The sequence below is a fragment of the Crinia signifera genome, chromosome 4 (assembly GCF_055691185.1).
Source record: "Crinia signifera chromosome 4, ASM5569118v1, whole genome shotgun sequence".
NCBI classification, from domain to species: domain Eukaryota; kingdom Metazoa; phylum Chordata; class Amphibia; order Anura; family Myobatrachidae; genus Crinia; species Crinia signifera.
In genome coordinates this window covers 31427176-31450514 of record NC_139220.1, presented here as the reverse complement: position 1 = coordinate 31450514, position 23339 = coordinate 31427176, and the positions used below count along the sequence as shown (strand labels likewise).

The window sequence follows — 23339 nt, the reverse complement described above, 5'->3', positions numbered from 1 at the left end:
ATGGAAAGTGATAAACCACCAACCAATGAGCACTTAACAAACCCAGCCTGTGACATGGCAGGTAGGAGCTGATTGGCTGGACATTTATCACTCTCCATTTTATCACTTTTCAAGCTTCGTACATCTGGGCCCAATGTGAGTAACTCTGAGGCTTCCACTAAACTATGACGTAGACGCCCGCCTCCTGTCTGTTAAAGTCCAGCCACATTGAGGGGCGGATACAGGATCCTCCTTATGGTCGGGTTTGCGCACGTGCATTTCCCAGCAGCGAAGGGTTTCAGTAGGTTACATACTCAGTGGGTCGTTTGTTGCCGGGAGGGAGGCCTGGGGGCGGAAATGCTGGCCATTCCCCTGGGAACGCAGGCGGGCCAATGTCTGCCGGTGCGGGTGGCTGATGTCACATGACGTTGGCCCCCTCTTTGGCAGACTCCGACAGAAATAAGTCAGTTTGGACTGACCTTTAAAGGGTCCATCGAATAATTTCTCTCCCCAACGAACATTGCTTAGCATGCGGTCCTGAATGACGGCATGAGTTTACAATCCATATGCATTTTCTGTCACCCTCAAGCATGCGCTATGCGAATGGTACGAATGCTCAGCCATTTTGATAAATTGTTCGATTTGCAAATTCTCTAATTACCGGTCAGGTCTGAACCAGGCCCAAAATACAATGATTGTTTATTAATAAACAAAAATGTGCCCAATATGATTCTAAAGCCTGGTCCACCACGCACATGGAAGACGAGATAGTCTAGCGACACTCCGATATGATACAATGATGGGTTGGAGCAGTGGGTTACTGGTGGAGATATATTATTTATTGGCTATTTATTAACTAAACCCACCAGAAACTCATCTTTGTACCGGAGAATGTTGGAGGAAAATATAAAGTCATCTCTCCAACAACTGAAGCTTTGTGGAAACGAAATAATGCAACAGGACATTGGTCTTAAGCACAGCAGCAAATCTACAACTGCTTCGCTGATAAAAGAATAAAGATTTTGGAATTGCCAGACCTGATCGCACAGCTGCGATTTCCCAGGCAATAATCGATAAGCCGCACATGTGTGCAGCTTGTAGTACGCATGCGCAAGGCCGTCCTGCGATAAAGTCACGCTGCTTTTTCTAATCGCTGCTTGTATGCAGGTTTATTGACATATTGCCGGCATTTGGTGATGTTAAAAATCATTCAATGGTGAGCAGCTTGCAAATGGATTTGCAGCTCATTTTCGCAAGCCGTGATAAGCAATCTGTTGACTTGCACAGGGTGGGATTTCAGTCTGGCAGTGCGGCGTGTACATGACCAGGTCTGAATAACCCCCAAAGTCCAGATCTAAACCTCATTGAGATACTGTAATAGGACCTGTACAGTATGTAGCCGATAAGTGGCAGGATGTACAGGATCCAAATGTGATGTACACAGAGCCATCTCTTACAATGGACTTAATGGGAACCCAGGGGCCCTAGTGTCCAACGGGGCTGGTGCAGATAAACCTTCCTGTAACTACCCAGCTGGGCTGACAGTTTATAGGTTGCCTTACTGAGGCATCATTTGAATTGGGGGTACTATAGTATGACTACATCCCTTCTCATTGAGACCACACTCCTGTCCATATTCCAGATCTTCAGAAAAATGAAGCGGCGGACATTTTCCTGAGGTTCCACAGTGCTGCTGCCATCATTGTGAGACTCCAGTGGGGTTTTAAATTAAAGTATTAAAAAATGGGTGAAGCACGTAGACTCAGGGGCCTGTGGGCACTGCACACATTACATATATACGCCATTGCGGTTCTGCCGTTCACATTAATATTCCCATGAATGGGTATGTAGGGAGCCCAGTGCATTGCTTTGCCCACAATAATGTACATGGGTTAGGGCAGTGGTTCCCAAACTGTGCGCCTAGGCTCCCTGGGGTGCCTCGGAGCACTTGCAGGGGTGCCTCAGGTTGTTGGTCCAGAACCAATTCAAATTATTTATGGTCAATGTAATTGGTAAAATCAGTGCTTGTGGCTTTCAATTATAAAATATGTGGATAAACAGAAGTGAATCATTTTCTTCACCATATAACTGGACCTAAGGATGACATTTAAGCACAACTTTAATAATTTTTTTTATTTTTGGTAACAAACTTTTAGCCTAGGGGTGCCCTGAAAAATATTCTGATACACTAGGGTGCCGTGATTCAAAAATTTTTGGGAACCACTGGGTTAGGGAATGTAGATTGCGAGCTCAACCATTCTTATTAATAATTTGCAGCCCTCCGTTGATGTCAGATCTTTAAGCTTTACAGGTATTATTGACTGTAGAAGGTAACAGATTGGACACTGGACAGTCGTGTAAGAAAATAAACGGAAAATCTAGAAGTATTCGCAAACACGCCGGAGGATTCTTCTAAGTTCTGACCTGGAAATCTTTACTGAGTTTTACTTTGTTTCAATTTTAAGAATCCCTTACCCATCAAAATCCATTAACCAAAGTGCTCACTTAATTGCAGATGGCTATTGATTGTCATGCCTGGATTAGTAATGCTCTAGAACACCTTCAAGAAACTACATTAAACATTGTTTAGTCCCTAGCGATGCATGTTTATTTGTGTCCAGACAATTTATGGTAAAAGGCTTCAAAACATCTTACAGATCTAGCAGTGCCGGTTGCAATACATAAACACTGAGACGATGGTAACGGTAGTATATTAAAAAAGCAAATGTAAATGTGACACATTTGCGCATAGTGCAGACCAAAGCATATGGGGGGGGGGGGGGGTTATTCAGACTTGATCGCTTCTCTGCTAATTTGCAGAGCCCTGCGGTCAGATAGACACCACCCGCCATAGTGAAATCTTGTCCAGTGCAAGGCTATGAAAGCCGCTGAAAATATCTCAGATCCTCAAATATCATACTTCCCAACTTTTGAATCACAGCAGACGGGACCCTCGCGTGTGTGAAATTTTGGGGCGTGTTCTGGTGGCAAGAGGGCGAGCCCTACTAATTGCGTCACTCCCACGAGGCCACGCCCCATTGTGTCGCTGTGGAGGCATGGCCAGCGGCTCTGTGAGCTTCTGGCCATGCCCTCAGCCCCTCTGCCTGCGGGAAAAGTCACTGAGCCCTCCGTGAAAATGCCTGGGCACGCCTGTGTTTTCCCTGACGCGGCTGGTTGCCACCCCTGAATGCCAGCCTTCTGTCAGTCAACTTACGAATGGCCAGTGATCAAAGAAGATGCTGGATTTTATCACAGGATGGCTTGCGCAGTCAATCGATAATCAGGACCCAGTGATCAGGACTGCATAACTCCTACTGTCATTGGCACATGCAACAGATTTCTGATAAAAGCATTAACAAATAATTAGAAATACAGGTTGAGTATCCCCTATCCGAAATGCTCGGGACCACGAGCATTCCGGATAGGGGAATTTTTCGGTTTTTAGAATAGTTTTTTTAGGCTTACTTACCTGTCCCCCGATGGTGTCCGGTGGTCCCTCGGCATCCACGCAGTCCCCGGGCGTCCACAGCAGGCCTCCGGCATCTTCTCTGGGTCTCCAGCGGTCCCAGGAATGCATTGCGCGGGTGTGCATTCCTGGGACCGCTGGAGGCCCTGGAGAAGATGCTGGAGGCCTGCTGTGGACGCCCTGGGACTTGGTAAGTATGAAAAGAGGGTTAGGGGGGGTAAAAAAAAAAATATAAATTCGAATGATTCCAAAAACCACGTTTTTTGGAATAATTCGGATAATGGATGCACGGATACAGGATACTCAACCTGTATGCTGATAATTCAATAAAAACACATCAAATCAGATATGCTGCAAGTATTTAATTTGTGTGGTATGACACTGTAGGCCAGGGTTGCCTACTCTCCCGGAATGGCCGGTAGGTTCACGAAAATCAGGTCCCACTCCCGGCCTCCCAGAAAGGTGGGCAACCCTCCCGGATTCTAACCCCCCCCCTCAATCTGCCCCCCCCCCCGATGGCAGTGACCTCCCCCGACCGTGGCGTCTCTGGGGGGGGGGGGGGGGGCTAATGTCATAATTGTGTCATTTTAGCCCCGCCCCCTCCAGGGAGATCTGCGAATCGGGTTATTTTTAGGTCCACTCCCCAAAATGCTGTAGAAAGCCTCCTCTCCAGACTTCCCCAAGAAGACAACCCTGCTGTAGGCGGACATTCAGATGGCGGCATTTATTAAGTTGACATCATAATGAATTTCAACAATAGGATGAGCACATGTTCAGAATGCTCACAGATGACATGTTGACATCTACAATGTCAGCAATAACATGTCAACGATTCAAACAGTTCCAGAAATGGGGGTGTGTCACCACCTGTTTTCCAGAAGCGGCTGAGCATAGGACTGCACCCAGAGGTGACGTTTCCTTGGCCTTGCAAGCCGGGCTGCAACAGGCAGCCTTATTCTGATTTATTCGGTTCTCTGTGCGTTTACAGGGAGGACCGATGGTGTGCGCCTGCGCATTTCTGTGCACGTGCAGACGCAAGGTGCCCATATCTACACCCTATACAGCGGGCGGGGGGCACTGGCCAGCCCCATTAGCATATGGGAACACCTAGCATTTAATGGGCGTTCCCATGAGAATGCTGGGCGTTCTCATGCTAATGAGGCCTTGACCAGGATGTCTCTGAACTGCAAGCGCTGGAGAAATTATTCGATGGTCGCCGACCATTGAATAATTTCTCACCGCATGAGAATGGATGAGTATGTAAATCATCCATTCACAGCTAAAGTCTCATGACACCTGCTGGCCAGGCGAGAGGAGTAAATAGGGATGACAATCCCGGAGGATTTTTTCAATCCAGGGAATCAGGATTGAAAATTGCTCAATCCCGGGATTGGCATCCCTAAAAGAAAATTGCCGCTGTACCCCCACATAGCTTACTTTTTGGGAGCTGTGGAGGGGGGCAGGCGGCAGTGGTGCGAGGGCAGACGGCAGAGGTGCGGGGTCAGGAGGCGGGAATGACACGGACGGCTGGGAGGCGCGGCGGGTATGACGTGTGAGGCTGGTATAGGCCCGCCGGCGAGCGTCTTCCGGGTGCTGGGGATGCCATGCTGCGCAGCCCACACACCGAATCACGCTGCGCAGGCCACACACCGGGTCAGGAACAGCCGGGCAGCGTCTGCTCAGACATTGCCCGTCATTAGACTGCGCATGCGCAGTCTAATCCCGAAATCCCGGGATTGGATACTCCAATCCCGGACATTTTGGGGCCAAATCCCGGGATCCCGCCGATCCCGGGATTGGCCACCCTAGGCGTAAAATTCACATCAGTCACCCGGAGATGAATCAGTCAATGGTGCTGCGTACATGTCACTTTCACCACCAACACACACAGCTACATAAACACACACAAACATACACACACACTCACAGATATGCACACACAGCCATATGTGTATATACCATTGAAATATAATATACATACTGAATGTGCAGTGCTACTACCTGACCTCCTGGGAGATGGGTGAGTGCTCCCCCGTGCAGCCTGCACTGTGCCCCGTCACTCCTCCTGTATAAGCTGTGGTATTAGTGGTAGAGATGCAGTGCTGCACTACATCGCCCGGTTATTGTAGCGCGCCCCGCAGACCCCGCCGGCGCTACCTCCAAGGGCCATAACTAGGGGAGAGGGAGGGGCTAGGGGGTCACGCGCCACGGGCGCTGGGTTGGCGGGAGCGGCAGATCCGGATCGGCGCTACTTCCGCTCGGCAACACTGAGGCTGTGTGAGGGCTCCGCAGCAGGCGTCAGAGCGGACAGAGGAGACCCCGCCACAGTAAGAGGGAATGGAGGCAGCCTGGGCTGCCGGGGGCTGTGCAGTGGTACGGCACGGGAGGGTGGCAGGAGGGAGAGCGGCCTGGGCGGACGGTTTCCATGTGCATGTCTAAATGCCAGCGGCGGGTGGGGGAGGGGTGTGTGGTGCTGTGTGAGGTGTAGTTGTCATTATAGCAAGTAATGGGGGGTCGCAAAGATGAGGAAGTACCTTTTGCTGTATATATAGTGTGTTATGTATGACCCTCCATAGTAATGTGTTATTGTATATGTATGTGGCCCCAATGCTCCCTACTGTCTTGAAATGCCAGTGATATGGACAGCGACAGTGGCACAGCAGTTGGCAGCTAAGCAGGTAAGTAGCGGCTGTCTATAACTCCTCCATATTGGCAGTTGGCCGGGAAATATCATAGCCCCTCTAGTGGAGAGATGCCAGATTAGGGGAGGGTGTAGTAGTACACACAGGAGGGAGTTCTGTGTGCCCAGAATCCACCCGGACATTGAAAAATGACCGGTCATGATATTACTGAGCCACGCCCCCTCCTAGCAAATTACCACGTGTCAATGGGGAGTAGGCGGAGATGATTTTTTTGCGTAATAGACCAGTTGCTTTATTTTGTCATGAGTGGGCGGGGCTTAGTAATATCAGGCCTGGAAGTGTGTGTGTGTGTACACAGTATATGTGTATATGTCTGTATGTGTGTGTAACGTATTGTTGTATGTGAAGAGGCCGGGCAGCTGACAGCCGGTGACGTCAGCTGCCTGCACCCGCGTCTTACCTTACTGTATCTCCATTTTTACAAATAGCCTTGGAGTGCCGCCCACCCATCTGTAGTATTCATCTCCCTGCTTACCAGCAGGATAATTTTGGGAGGTACCAGGCTATCCCAGCAGTGGATTGCTGGCCTGAGACTACTTTATATATATATATATATATAATTTTTTTTTTTAGACCGCCCGCCCCTGGAAATATCCTGCTTTTGCCCCTGGGGTGAATATCACTGGGGAAGTTTGGGGAGCCAAGGCAGCCGTCCAGCATTCCTAGTAGTGGGTGGTCAGGTAGCATTTTGAACTTACCAATGGTTTACCTTAATTTCCTTCTGCCTTCATACTACTGTATATAAATAACTATATTTACCATTGCTGATGACTATATACATTATGAAATGGAACATTTTAAAAAAACTCACTTGGCCGGGCAAAGATGACAATAACAGGTGCTTCTGTCCTTATGAAAAATTGTTGTGTTGCAGTCGATTATAAATATATATTAGTATTTGGTATATAAAGTATTTGGACAGCCACCGATTGTGCAAGTTGACCCACTTAAAAATTGAGAGAGGTCTGTAATTTCCATCATAGGTACACTTCAACTGTGAGAGACTGAATGTGGGAAATAAAAGCAGGAAATCACATTGTAAGATTTCTGAACAATTTATTTGTATATTCTTGTGGAAAATAAATATTTGGACAATCAAAAAATTTTATTTCAATACTTTGTAAAAAACCTCGGTCGGCAATTACAGAAGTCAAACGTTTCCTGTAGTTCTTGACCAGGTTTGCCCACACTGTAACATGTATTTTTACCCACTCTTCCAGTCAGATCTTGCCGGTGATCTTAATGTATTTTATAATCACGTGGTACTCAAGCCCACACTGATGAACAGTGGGGTATGAGACATGTTCAATCATTTTGATACACTTTTTGTTGGCAAAAGTCTTTTTATTAAAAACGATATTGCATCATGAAATGCTTCCTTCTGTTTCTATTTTCAGATGCACTTTAATCCGGTTTGGATCCCAGGATTCCTCTTTCAGTTGGAAGCTGCGGTCTTAAGGCCCCCATACATAGAACCGACTTGTCCTAAGGACAAGTCGGACCCAATTCTCCTCCGAGCCGCCCGGCAGCTCCCCGGGAGGCTCACATACAATTTAGGACTTGATGTGCCTTTTTTTATATGTGATAAATCGCATGCGATTTATCACATGTAAAAAAAAAATAACAGGGAGCTGCAGGGCGGTGAGGAGCAGTGGTGGCGGGCGGCGGCTCTCAAATGAGTGGCCGACTGGGGAGGAAGCAGTGGGGCAGCAGCGTTAATCAGATCAGTGCTGGTGCGGGCGGCGGTAACCAGATCATCAGTGTCCACTCACTGTCCAGCACCGTGGCGGGCAGCGGCAGCTATTACATCTTTAAAATAATGTGTCAAATGACTCTCCGGCTTTTGATTGGCTGAGAGAGAGCACTCTCAACCAATCAGCGGCCGCAGAGGGAGGCCACTGATTGGCTGAGAGTGCTCTCTCTCAGCCAATCATTAGCCGGGCAGTCATTTGACATGTTATTTTAAAGTTGTAATTGTCGCGGCTGCTGTCCGCCCGCTACGGTGCTGGACAGTGGACACGATGATCTGGTCACCGCCACCTGCCCCAGCACTGATCTGATTACCACCACCGATTGCGACGTATCTTATGTCCCGCCGCAAAGAATGCCATGTCTATCCCCTGCATCCATACATGAAATTATCCTTTCAGCCCGAAACCGGTTCATGTTCTCAGAACTAAAAAAAAAAAAAGAAATCACGACAACTTATAGCCGGCTCTGTACAGAGAAATATGCCAGCAGTCATATTTGCATCCAGTCTCAAAGATTCATCAAAACCGTTTGTGATATGTATTTATGTAGCTAGAAAAAAAGGTTCTGCCTGCATTTAGCTCCAGTTGTGACAAGAAAAGTGTTTCTTCAGATCAGGGGTATGAGAAATCACTGCATGGTCCTGTCAGATATATTTTGCATCTGTTTAGAAAGAACAAATTGCCTTGATTGAAATTCTATAACAGTCACAAAAGTAGGTAGAGTATAATTTTTATTACTTGTCTTACGGCTATTTACTATTTTAAAGCTGATATTGTGATTTTTTTTTTTTTTTTACCTCACTTTTTTTCGGAAAATGACGGAGCCGCACTTAAGGAAAATACAAGAGGAGTTATTTAAATTCCGCCCGTTATCTAGTCTCTAGATCCGTTCTGTTGATAGAGCCTCTAGCCACATCTTTGCTAATTGCAATGCTTTTGTAATTTGAAATAAGACTTGTGTCCCTTGATTTCTTTATGGATCGGTGTTAATAAAGATGTGTTCCTCTGAATAGGGAATTCAGGCTTGTGCAAAATGAGGTTAAATAAATAGCTTATAGGATCACTTAATAATTCACAGCAAGGGATGTATCCCATTAAGCAGAGAAACCCCAGATCACAATGCAATGTGTATTATATCATAGACTGTAATTAAGTAATATTCACTCTGGAATAAATGATGAATTTTAATGCTGTTCAATGTCTCTCTCTCTCTCTATGTGCAGCTCTGCAAAGCGAATGGGATGACGTTTATGACATCACTGTTGCAGCCGAGAGGAACTAGACGGAGGATAATTGAATAGAGAGGCATTTGCTAGGGCTTAGTGAATTATAATAGAGTTACATTGAATTATCTGAATGAGCAATCCAATGTTCTTGGTGAATTATAACAATGTTAATGATGAACACAGGGAAAAAAAATCTACACAAAGGAAAGGAAAACACAGTAATATTTAAAAAAAAATAAAGCTGTGTTTTGAATGGAGACGCCGCTGTGTGACATTAACTGTTGAAAGCGGATCGCGCGGGTGGAACCACGTGATCTCCTACAGGATAGTGGATACCAGCTGAAGACGCTGATCATTTTCTTCAGAGGTTCCCCATCACAGAGAAACCACCATATACTGTAGGTAAGGTGTATTTTAATTTAGTGCTCACACAACTGTTTATTCTATTTGCCGGGATTACTTTAGCAGGTTGAAATACAATTAGGCCACGATGTCCAAGTTTGATACTTCCCCTAATTTTTTTTTTATTTCCCTTCAATTTAATACCCTAGGCTGGACACACCTCCTCCCTGACACACTTGGAAAGGGGGGCGGGGGAGCGCCGCAACCCACTGGGGCTCCAGGTGCCATGGATACACGGTACACCTCTGATTATCAGTAGTATATTCATATTATTACTGTTTAATAATAAAGTGCCGCAGTACTTTTCCACAATGAACAGTGCTTACAGATGGGGGCGCGCGCATGTCGACACGCTCGCGCCCCATTCTCGGCAATGGGCGAGCAAGCCTATGAGATGCTCACGCGTCCATTTGCGGTCCCCGTCCACCAGAAACCTGCGGATGGCTCTCTGGTGGAAACAATGCGAGTGGCCCCATCTGTACTTTGAGATACATACCATATGTGAGGAGAGTTTTTCCATTGTTTTATAAAGCGGCAACCTGGATTTCCAGATGAAGTGATTGCCTCTTTAAAAAACTGGGGAAACTCTCCCAAAATCTCTCCCTTTCTGATTCTCACACCCTATTACATTTGACCACGTATTTGAGTTTAACAGTCACTTGGCACACAGAATGCCAACTCCAGTGTCCCGACAGGGGGGCAATGCTACTTAATGTCTTTTAACCATGCAAGCTTTCTCACATTAAACATGCCATATGCCAGCCTGTTTCTTATTGTAATTCCCGCACTCTTCCAATGCTTTGTATTGCACTGACCACCATATTTTAGTTTGAATCTTGTAAAAAAAAAAATTAAATTCGCTAAATACAGTTGAAATCATTTAATGTTGGACCATTACTGTTACTACAGTATTATTCACTTCAATACCATTCATTTCCAGCCTACTGTATGTTGTCACAGCTAACAGTATTATATTTACCAATATTGCCCAAAGACTGCAACAATATGACTGGCTACTAAGCAACAGAGAAGCAGCACAAACACACGGCAGTAGTCCATAGTACAGTGCCTATACTGCCTCTAGTACAATGCCCCATATCTTATTTTTTTCATTAGTGATAGAAAGTGACTTTACATTGCCTGATGCAGCCCATTCGCCAGAAACTGTCTCCTGCCGCAGTCATCCCACAGGGCAATGCCTGTAGTACAGCGCTGTTAACATTTGTTTAAATTGACAACAAAGTGCCCCTACAGTATAGCGCTAGACGCCATCTCTAAATGCACAGTGTCTATTCACTGCTGCTCTGCTGGGCAGGGCAGCAGAAGGCAGGGGGGACTCCCAACTGCCCCCCCCCCCCCCCCCCCACACACACACACACACACTGCAGTACACTCCTAACTGCCCCCCATCCCCAAAAAACAGGATGGTCCAGCGAAAATCAGGACAGTTGGGAGGTATGTTACCGGCCGGGGAAGCGGAGTAGCATGCTACACCGGGCTGTGACTATTTGCACTGCAGCCAGTGATCCTTCCACTAGGAATTAATGGAGCAATCACCAGCTGCGAAAAGTCACAACCTGGTGCTTCATGCCGCATCACAGGGGACATTTACATGGCTACCTCCCCATAGGTTAGAAACATATATAAAAAAAAAAAAAAAAAATAACATGGCAAATATTCAATAAATACAAGATATATGACATGTATTTAAGATGTCTTGTAAAAGGAATAGCACCAATTATTACCTCCAGTTATTTTATATAGCGCACACTTACTGTATTGCCGGAACACTTTAACAAGAATATTTGGCCATACATAGAGTATCAGTCCCTGCCCTGGTGGAGCTCACACTCTAAGGAGCTTTCAGCATGGATCGCAAAGTCGCAAATCGAGCGATGATCAGATTATTGCGCGTGAGTACCGTACGCACTGCTCATGTGCAAGGGGAATTACAGACTGAATATGCGAATTGACAGGAAGCCGGCGTTTGGGGATGGAAATCCTAAACCCCCTGCTAAGTGCCTAACCCTAAACCCCTCTCCCTGCAGCCCAAACCCCCTGCCCCCCGGTACCCTGTTCTCACAGAGTGCAGGGGGGCCCTTTCAAAATGTTGCTACGGGGCCTGCAAAGGTCTAGTTACACCCGAGTCGCTAAGAGTAACGCCCCTGCTCAGAAGCTTACAAGAGGCTTTACCATTTCAAAGGAATAGAATTTACCTATAGTATACTAATACCCAGCGGACATGGCATCATACACAAAGGGATCTTAATATAATATTGGTACTTGTTTCCTAGCACGGCCACAAATCTTATGGATCGTGTACCTTTAGTTAAGGTACACGATCCATAAGATGGACCCGATTTCCTTTGAAATCAGGTCCATTTGGCCGGCTAGGATAAAATATCGGGGGCATCGCGTCGGTCGGGACCGTTAACAATGGTCCCGACGCGATGCCCGCGATTTCCCCATAGGCTTCAATGTTAAAAAATATTTTAACATTGAAATCGTGTCGGGAAAGGTAAAATATCGGGGGCATCGCGTCGGTCGGGACCATTAACAATGGTCACGACGCGATGCCCCCGATTTTTCCATCGGGTTCAATGTTAAAATATTTTTTGACATTGAAATAGTGAAAAAATGTGAAAAATGTGAAATGGGCCAATATGACCCATTTCACATTATAGATGTCCCCGTCGTCACCCCACGATAGACGCCAACCCGAAGCGTGGCGAGCGCAGCGAGCCCGCGAGGGGCGGCGGTGCGCGTCCTCCGACCTTTTCATTCCCCTACTATCCACGTCGGCGTGGAGTTGAGAATAGAATAGTGTGGCGAGCGCAGCGAGCCCGAAGCGTGGCGAGCCCCGCGAGGGGACGTGGATACCTTCACAGTTATACGCGTCCCCTCGCGGGCTTCACAGGTGTCCGTGGCGACGCGGACACCTGTGAAGTCCGCGAAGGGACGCGTTTACCTGTGAAGGTATCCACGTCCCCTCGCGGGGCTCGCTGCGCTCGCCACGCTTCGGGCTCGGTGGCTCGCTGCGCTCGCCACACTATTCTATTCTCAACTCCACGCCGACGTGGATAGTAGGGGAATGAAAAGGTCGGAGGACGCGCACCGCCGCCCCTCGCGGGCTCGCTGCGCTCGCCACGCTTCGGGTTGGCGTCTATCGTGGGGTGCGGTGTACGCCGTTAAATTTGGGGGGGTTGGGAATATTTTTACATTGAATACAATGTAAAATCGGGTCCCAGGGACCCGATTTACATTTCATTAAAAAAAAAAAAAAATCGGGTCCGAAATCGGTCGGTCGCGACGATCGCATCGCATGCGATGCGATCGACCCAATTTTTCCGACACGACCACCCCGATGTAAATCGGTGTGGCCGTGCTAGGAAACAAGTACCATAATATTAATATTATTAGATTTTTCATATGGCACCTAGGGGTAAATGTAACATTTTGTAGCAGGAGCTGCAGCGCCAACCATGTAGTGGAGGGGGGATCGCTTGGAATATTATCATATATGTAATACTAGTAAGCCTTCTCAAAGCCAAAGCTTCGAAAGCTAGTCTGCTACCTTGTGCATTTGCGAGAGAAAAAGATGTACCGTAGATTTACTCGCTGCCAACAGATGGCAGTGTTTCAGAGCCACACAGACACTAGACCTACAGTATATATATATATATATATATATATATATATATATATATATATATATATATATATATATATAGATGATATATGCTGGATCAATCTCTAGAGGATCTCCAGTGCTGAGGACATCGGGTGACGCAAGATCCCCAGAAATCAGCATAAGCTATAGCACACTGTTGGTGTTGCCTATACTTGTGGCGCTCCCCTGAGGCACCGGGACACTCCTGCAAAAATTAGGCCAGTTAGGAGGTATGGGCTAGCCCACCCCCAGACTCCTTTGAAGCTAGCCAATCAGAGTCCAGGGGGCGGGCTTAACAGTATGCAATAGTTTATGCACATTTGTAATATACATAATAATATGTTACAGCGATCCCCCCTCTACTGCTTGGTCGGTGCTGCAACTGCCGCTGGAAGTGAGAGATGTTGCCATAGCAACCAGTCAGATTCACTTATATGTATTTGAACTTCTAGAGCAGGCATGTCCAAACTATGGCCCTCCAGCTGTTGTGAAACTACAAGACCCATCATGCATTGCCACAGTTTTGCTATTAGGGAATGCAAAAACTATGGCAAGGCATTCTGGGATGTGAGAGCATCGGCGGCGCACTATGCGGCGCGGTGTGAGAGCGTTTGGCGGCGCACTATGTTGCTGCGGCTGTGGAAGGAGGAGGAGGAGGGAACTTACCCGTGTGTGCGTCTGTGTGTGCGAGGCTCCGTGCTGCCGGGCTCCGTGCTGCCGGGCTGGCGACTGCGATGGTGGATGGTCCTGGTCCTCCTCGTCGGGGTCCGGGGGTGCCTCGGACGGGTCCTCTACTCCCGGCGTGATCTCCTGCAGCTGCGCTGGAGCCTTGTGTCGGGCGGTCCGGCGGGCTTCTCCGGCGGCTCCTCTGGCGGCTTTCCTGTGGGGCCCTTGTGTGGTGACGTCGGGACTGATGCGGCCATCGATGACGCCGGGACCCACACTGCTTCCGGGTTGGAGGAAGCTGGAGCCGGCTCACTGCTTCTGGCATCGGGCAGGGGGTCAAAAACTGCTGGAGAAAACGACGGCAGCAGAAGCCGTTATGGACATAGCAGGAGGCAGAGATCTCCATTTGGAGGCAGAACCTGGGCCCATAGAGGGCAGCTGTTCCATCTGTACTGCCCACGGCATCCACGGAAGCTGAGGAAGCAGAAGAGGGGTAAGAGGTCTGGCACTGTGGCTAGATTGCGGTGTCAGCCATTTAAACCCTCTCTGCCTAGCATGTTCTTAGCTAATGTTAGATCGCTTTCTAACAAATTGGATGAGATCAGGCTAAGGATTGACTGTTATCAGCCGTTAAGTAACTGCTCCTTGCTGATTTTCACTGAGACTTGGTTGGGCACTGGTGATCCTGTTGGCCCATTCGAATTACCTGGGAGGACTTTGTTTAGAGCCGATAGAACATCTGAATCGGGCAAAAAGAAAGGAGGTGGCCTTTGTATATACACCCATAATGACTGGTGCTCGGATGTGAGCTTGATTAAGTCCTATTGTTCAGAGGATTTGGAACTCATTGTGTTAAGGTGCAGACCATTCTACCTGCCCCGGGAATTTTCTGTGGTCTTTGTGGCTGCAGTATATATTCCACCCCAGGCCAGTGTGTCTATAGCACTAGATTACCTTTTCAATGTTTTTTCCAAATTGCTGTCTACCCATCCGGAGTGTGCCTTTATTGTTGCCGGTGATTTTAATCAGGCTAATTTAAAATCGGTACTCCCTAAATTTGTCCAAAATGTGCACGTCCCAACGCGTGGTAATAACACCTTGGACCATGTGTATACTAACATCAGGGACGCTTACAAGACCATCCTGTGTCCTCATATTGGGCAATCAGATCATTCTTCACTATTTCTAGTCCCTAAGTATTTACCAGTGTTTAGGAAGTCTAGTCCAGTTACTAAGTATGTTACGGTCTGGCCGGAGGGGGCTTTGTTGGGTTTGCAGGGGTGTCTGGAATGCACGGATTGGGACCTATTTATTGAGGAGGCAACCCGTGGTTCTAGCATCGATGTAGACTCACTGGCTTCCATGGTTCTGATGTACCTTAAATTTTGTATAGAAGGTGCTACTAAGGAGAAGAGAATACGTATATTCCCAAACGAGAAGCCTTGGATGAACAGTGAGGTTCGTTCCCTGCTAAGATTAAGAGATAGGGCTTTTAAATCCAAAGACACAGTTGCATATACAGTTGCCCGTTCTAATTTGAAGAGGGGCATTCTGTCAGCAAAAAAGGCTTACTTGGCAAAAATTGAAGGTCACTTTAAGGAATCCGGGGATACAAGATCTATGTGGCAGGGGATTAAACATATCACGAACCGTAGCGGTGCCAATTCTAGTCTATGTAAATCTAATGGGCCTTCTGCGGATGAGTTTAATCAATTCTATGCCAGGTTTGAGGGGGAGAATTTGAATTCTGTAGTTAAAATCCATGAGTGGTCAGAGTCCCCATTGGAATTAACAGAGTTAGAAGTCCGCCTGTGTCTGCGGCAAACCAAAGTTAGGAAAGCCCCTGGCCCAGATAGCATTCCAGGCCGGGTCCTACGTGTTTGTGCTGACCAATTAGCAGGAATTTTTACTAAGATTTTTAATTTATCTTTAGCGTCTTGTATCGTTCCACAATGTTTTAAAGTCACAAATATTATCCCAGTTCCTAAGTTGGCGGGAGCATCTTGTTTAAACGATTACCGTCCGATTGCTCTCACTTCTCTAGTCATGAAGTGCTTTGAGAGAGTGGTCTTGAATCACTTAAAGAGCGTCATCCCGGTGGATTTTGACCGTTATCAGTTTGCGTATAGGTCAAACCGATCCACCGAGGATGCTGCTCTTACTGCCCTCCATAGGATTCTCTGTCATTTGGAGACAAGGGACTCCTATGTTAGATTGTTATTTGTGGATTATAGCTCCGCCTTTAATACGGTTGTGCCTGCGGTGTTGATTGCGAAGCTTCGGAAGATAGGTTATAGTTCTCCCATCTGTGACTGGCTGTTGGACTTTTTGACAAATCGTCCTCAGTCAGTTAGGGTGGGTTCCTCTTCCTCGTCAGAGCTTGTCCTGAACATAGGTGTCCCTCAAGGGTGTGTCTTAAGTCCCTTTTTGTACTCCTTGTACACTTCAGACTGTTTTTCAAATTCAGAGACTAACCTCATTGTCAAATTTGCTGACGATACTACAGTGGTCGGTTTGATTAATGGGGGCAAGGAGGAAAGCTATAGGTCAGAGGTGCAGCATTTGATTGAGTGGGGAGAGGCTAACAATCTTCTCCTGAATAGTAAAAAGACTAAGGAGGTGGTTATTGATTTTAGAAGATCTAGAGGTACTATTACCAGTCCCTTGTTCTTAAATGGTGAAGAGGTGGAAAGGGTTACAGACACTAAATTTTTGGGTATTACATTTTCGGAAGATCTGTCCTGGTCCACACATACCGCAGTGGCAGTTGGGAAGGCTCAGCAACGCCTTTTCTTCCTGAGAAGATTACGTGCAGCTGGTCTATCTAGGCCCATGCTCATGAATTTTTACAGTTGTGTAATTGAGAGTCTGTTGACTTATGCCATTACGGTATGGTATGGGAATTCCAGGAGCTCTGATCGAAGTTCTTTAGATAGGATTGTCAAGGCTGCTGAAAAGGTCATTGGCCAACCCCTACCTAGGATGGCTGAAATCTTTTTAAAGAGAGGGAAAGCCAAGGCTACAAAAATTATCTCAGACCCTAGTCACCCATGCTATTCTCTTTTCTCCATGTTGCCTTCTGGGAAACGTTATAGGTGCTTGAGCTGCCGTACTAGTCGGTTGCGGAACAGTTTTTTCCCATCTGTTGTATTGTGTTTGAATTGTAGTATGTGATATGTTGAGTATTTCCTTATCTCTTGTCTCCTTTCATTTTGAATTTCACTTATGCATTTTTAATGTTTTAAGTGACAATAAATTATTATTATTATTATTATTATGTGTAGATTCACAACAGCTGGAGGGCCATAGTTTGGACATGCCTGTTCTAGAGGATAATAACTAGAACCTGGTTGATTGCTATGGGCACCATCTCGCCCTTCTCAAAACTCATCCCGACCTCTGTCTTCGCAGCTCGATCTTTCCATATCCAGCCCGAAAACTGACACGCGTGCGTGTGAGTCCCAGTCAGATGGAGCACCTCTCCACCGGCGATCGCCAGCGGGGACATTTGGTTATCCCCGGCGCTAGCTGAGAGGCGCTCTATCTGTGTGTATATATATATATATATTTCTCATCTACATCCTTTATACTTGATACAAGACGCACCGTCACACACAACATAAACAATATGTGATAAACCTGTATGCATTACTGCTAATTCATGGATTTTTTTTCTGGGTAATACATTATCGCAAATTAAAAAAAATTAGATTTCTTCCTCCAGAGGAGTCCAGATAGCGTAACCTTTGCAAAATGTCCCAATTAACTTCCTATTGTTGAATAAATTCCTTGCACAAAGGCCTCTTGCCAGCAAAGGCCATGTATTATCGCAAAACGGCGGATTACTTGACGGATTTCAAAACACAACAGGGCTATTAAAATGTCCTTTGAGTAAGGTACCACATGACGAAAGCTCTAGAAGGTTCACATTAAAATCTGATTATAATCACCCATATAGCATACACACGCTGAAAAGCTCCGTTCTTCCTTTCAACACTTTAAAATGTCTCGTTCCCACTGGGAGACATTAATAAGGATGTAATATTTTGTATTAGTGTAGCGCAGTAATGCAGTGTACCTGTCTGACCTCTTTTTTTTTTAATCCTGTTACTTGCAAGCAAAAGCAGTAAAATTATTTCACTCAATCTCCAGACATACAGATGAAAGGGGGGAAAACACAAAATGGCTTAATCTGGATGCTGAACAAAAAGGAGACTACTGCGAAATCAGCTTTGAGCGTCTGATTCTTGTACATCTGACAGGTAAAAGAACCTTCGTGAAATAAAGAGGCTTTTATTTTGTACACTTATATGTTCAGCTGCCAGTTCTTATTTGTATGCCTTTCTTACGGTCGCATTTAATTACTTTTTTGTGAATTAGTGAATATGAGACTACCATGATGAGGTACAAACTATTAGGTTGCAAAGACGTACTCTGAGCATAAAGTACCTCACAATGGGCCTCATTCAGAGATGATGAGCGGCATAGGAAAACATAGGGGGGTATCGGTTGCCCGTAAACCACCCTCCTGTTGATGGGCGTTTCCATGAAAACGCTGGGTGTTCCCATGGTACTGGCCCAGTGATGAGGGTGTGTGGGGGGGGGCGCGCAGCTGATGTCAGCGGATGTCATCTGCCCACCCGCTTTCCGCATAGCACGCACGGAGATCGGAGACACCACAATCTCAGATCTGCGAGCGCTAGAGAAATCATTTGATGGTCGTCGAAACTGAACCTGAGAGCAGCTGTGAGGCAGAAGAGACAGGAGCTTTAAGATGAGGGGGGATAATGTGAGCTTAGCAAGTGCGGTTCTGGTCCTATTATGTCCATTTATTTATTTTATTTTAATGTTTGAGACAGCCTATACTATAGACCAGTGATGACTAACTTTGACACTTCAGCTGTTGTTAAACTACACATCCCAGCATGCCCTTCATCAGTTTTACTATTTGGCCACTCTAAAACTGATGCAGGGCACGCAGGGATGTGTAGTTCAACAAAAGCTGGAGTGTCAAAGTTAGCCATCACTGCTATAGACCATCTATAGTGTTAGATATTAATACAGTATACCATACAGTATCCAGTGTATAAAAAGTCCACTATATACACTAATGTCAGGGTCGTTGCTAGGTTCTTTTACCGCTCCTCAAGGCTCCCGCTCTAGTTTAGCTCCAATGTTGTGCAGATTGGGAGATTGTGGACTGCATTTAGAAAGCCCCCTATACACATCCTGCATTGCCAGTGCAGGTGCCATTGATATAGGAGGAGCGATAATATGCAAATGCTAATCCCAGTTCTTCCTGTTGAGTGCAACGGGGGTAACTAGCACTGAGGCATCGATATTTAGTGTCTGTGGTGAGTGCAACTGCGTCGGTAGTTCTGAGCAGTTCACCACTGGCGCACCATTGTGCACACTTGGTCCGATTCCATCTCAAATAGGCATCGACAAAATTAGGAATTGACCTGATCAGGTGGCTGGAGATAAAATAATAGTGAACAGTGCACAAATTTCGAATATTATTATTGGATCACTAATCCCCACTTTAACCCTCTTTTTTAGATTCGCATACATCTTCAATCACTGGATGGAAAAAAGATCTGATTCAATTGGCTGGACAACACGAATACTTACTTCATCACAGGACACTCAAGCACCTCATCCCCATCACAGAACAATCACCGTGGACAATCCAATGGACGTATTTTCATATTTTGTACTTATTTGTTTCACTACACTAATTTGTGCACCATTCACTATTATTTTATCTTGCGCCACCTGATCACGTCAATTCCTAATTTTGTCGATACTGTTTGTCGAACCTAGAATTCAGCCTATACATTTACTTATGACATCACTGAAGAATGAGGAACCCAATCAGAGCAGGTGTAGCCGTCCGAGATCAGCATTCCATTGAAACCATTTCAACGTCATGGTTTTAAGCATAAGACATTTACCCCTTTCACATCGCACCACAACCATCAATGGGTTTAACCCATTAATGGTCAATGAAATCCCTGCCTAGTCTTTGGCAGTTTGACTCCAACAGTCTGAAGGTGGCTGCTCCTTGTTCCTCCTGTCAAGCCAGTGTCTATGGCCACCTGGACGTTACGCCACTGGGTAAAATGTTTGCTCAATGTTTAGTAAAACCAGGTCAGATTCTGAGTCGTGAGCATCTGTGGACACATTTCTGTCTGGTACCAGTCTACCACCTAATGCTTATATGAGTATCCATATGTCTATGGCTTCTTCTACGCCCTATTTACACAAAACTAAAATGCCCCAGAGTTTCTTTAGATGCACTATTGGATGCACCATCGAAACTGGCACCAGTGACCGGGGGGGTGTGGATCATCGGATAGCCAAGCATTAGGTCGACACGACTGAAGGTTGACATGGTTTAGGTTGACAGGGTCATTAGGTTGACACTGTACCTTACTAACCCCCTATACCCACACACACACAGCTACCCCTGTACCTTACTAACCCGTATACCCCCACACAGCTGCCCCTGTACCTTACTAACCCCCTATACCCACACACACAGCTACCCCTGTACCTTACTTACCCCCTATACCCACACACACACAGTTACCCCTGTACCCACTCACACAGCTACCCCCTGTACCTTACTAACCCCTAAACCCACACACACAGCTACCCCTGTACCTTACTAACCCTATACCCACAGACACAGCTACCCCTGTACCTTACTCACCCCTATACCCACACACACAGCTATCCCTGTACCTTACTAACCCCCTATACCCACACACACAGCTACCCCTGTACCTTACTAACCTCCTATACCCACACACACAGCTATCCCTGTACCTTACTAACCTCCTATACCCACACACACAGCTACACCTGTACCTTACTAACCCCTATACCCCCACACACAGCTACACCTGTACCTTACTAACCCCCTATACCCACACACACAGCTACCCCTGTACCTTACTAACCCCTATACCCCCACACAGCTACACTTGTACCTTACTAACCCCCTATACCCACATATACAGCTACCCCTGTACCTAACTAACACCTATACCCACACACACACAGCTACCCCTGTACCTTACTAACCCCCTATACCCACACACAGCTACCCCTGTACCTTACTAACCCCTATACCCACATACTCAGCTACCCCTGTACCTTAGTAACCCCTATACCCCCACACAGCTACACCTGTACCTTACCAACCCCCTATACCCACACACACAGCTACCCCTGTACCTTACTAACCCCTATACCCCAACACAGCTACCCCTGTACCTTACTAACCCCTAGACCCACATACACAGCTATCCCTGTACCTTACTAACCCCCTATACCCACATACACAGCTACCCCTGTACCTTACTAACCCCATATACCCACATACAAAGCTACCCCTGTACCTTACTAACCCCATATACCCACATACAAAGCTACCCCTGTACCTTACTAACCCCCTATATCCACACACACACACAGCTACCCCTGTACCTTACTAACCCCCTATATCCACACACACAGCTACCCCTGTACCTTACTAACCCCCTATATCCACACACACAGCTACACCTGTACCTTACTAACCCCCTATACCCACACACACACAGCTACACCTGTACCTTACTAACCCCTATACCCACACAGTTACCCCTGTACCTTGCTAACCCCTATACCCCCACATACACAGCTACACCTGTACCTTACTTACCCCCTATACCCACACACACAGCTACACCTGTACCTTACTAACCCCCTATACCCACACACACACAGCTACCCCTGTAACTTACTAACCCCCTATACCCACACACACAGCTACCCCTGTACCTTACTAACCCCCTATACCCACACACACACAGCTACCCCTGTACCTTACTAACCCCCTATACCCACACACACACAGCTACCCCTGTACCTTACTAACCCCCTATACCCACACACACACAGCTACCCCTGTACCTTACTAACCCCCTATACCCACACACAGCTACCCCTGTACCTTACTAACCCCCTATACCCACACACACAGCTACACCTGTGCCTTACTAACCCCCTATACCCACACATACAGCTATCCCTGTACCTTACTAACCCCCTATACCCTCATACACCGCTATCCCCGTACCTTACTAACCCCCTATACCCACATACACAGCTATCCCTGTACCTTACTAACCCCCTATACCCACACACACACAGCTACCCCTGTACCTTACTAACCCCCTATACCCACACAGCTACCCTTTTACCTTACTAACCCCTATACCCACACACACAGCTACCCCTGTACCTTATGTTACGGCCAGACAGTACTGAGAGCAAATATATCAATAAATTCGCACCACCTGCAGTAATGGATCTCCTACTAGGTATATTTGGCAAGTGCATAGGGGTGACACATTGTCTGTATGCAGGGGGAGGGAGGGGGGGGGGGGGGGCGGTGCAGTACATCCAACCTGATGACATTGAATACGACCTGTTTAAAGAAATGTTTATACTTCAAGTTATTAAGTTATCAATTAGTTGTATGTAAATGTCAACCTTTAAAAATAATTTGCAGCTTAGCAGCTCTTCCAACACACCCATGAGGTGGCTGCCCGGTGTCGTTTTTTTTATTGGGGTATCGCCTGTAGCCCTAATCCCCATTTTACACTGGCCATCAAGTCTCTTGAGTGGGCTGGAGGCAGAGCCCTGGTCTTTGGTGAGAGTTGATAGATGACCAGTGGTTTGTGAAGATGGTTGAAGGCAGGAGTGTGTTCTTTAGTGCGTTGTCTGGTGCAGGCTTATCCTGGCATGGGATCTCTGGAGCTAAAAGCCAGGAATCATGGGAATGGGCCGGTGAAGAAATCTTTTTTTGCGCCTCGCCCCAAAAAAGGCATCCCTCAGAGAGTCTGTCTCACCTTCCTCAATATCTCCCTTTCTACATAGGTTCACACACCAACGTAGTGTTAGATAAATCCTGACTACCGCTACGGCTATAACGACGGCAAACACCAGCATGATCAGCATTCTTGCTTCAAATGGCACTAGTTTTTTCTTTCGACGCTCTGGAACTAGCCCCTGCGGTATGGCACCAATCACCAGCTTGCTTTTAGCGACCAGCTTCTCCGTATTGAGACCGACAAACAAAGAGTTTTGTACCTTTAATCCAAAATCCAGGCGTTTAAGCATCTTCCCGCCATTTTTGCTGTACATTTCACAGCGGTACGTTCCAGCATGCTTCTCCCCAACGAATGGAAATATTATACTGTAACCCTCTATATTCAAAGGTTTGAAGACCTCGGTCTCCGTTGTCATTAGTGACCTTGCTTTACTCCAGTAAAAATTGATGGTCTCTGGATCTCTGTAAGCCTCCTTTGGGTCAATACAGGTTACATTGAAGGACTCCCCAATAGCCCGGGTGTATGTCTTCATTCCGCACATCCAGCTGACCACACACTCAACTGCCACCTTCTCACAGTCGTTATGCATGCC

The 23339-nt window shown here is 46.6% G+C and overlaps 2 long non-coding RNA genes across 3 annotated transcripts in view; one reads left to right on the top strand and one right to left on the bottom strand.

The window, feature by feature from the left end:
• LOC146073917 (uncharacterized) overlaps positions 1-6225 on the bottom strand; it is a 50721-nt gene extending 44496 nt beyond the window's left edge. The window contains exon 1 of one of the 2 annotated variants that reach the window (XR_014473336.1): positions 5447-6225. This is a non-coding gene — a long non-coding RNA (uncharacterized LOC146073917). The remainder of the gene's footprint in view (positions 1-5446) is intronic. The other variant, XR_014473335.1, reaches the window with a different exon arrangement.
• LOC146073918 (uncharacterized) lies at positions 5654-22256 on the top strand. The gene is made up of 5 exons (XR_014473337.1): positions 5654-5772; positions 9122-9526; positions 9676-9763; positions 18015-18124; positions 19422-22256. It is a non-coding gene; the product is annotated as an uncharacterized LOC146073918 (long non-coding RNA).
• The last annotated feature ends 1083 nt before the right edge of the window (positions 22257-23339 follow it).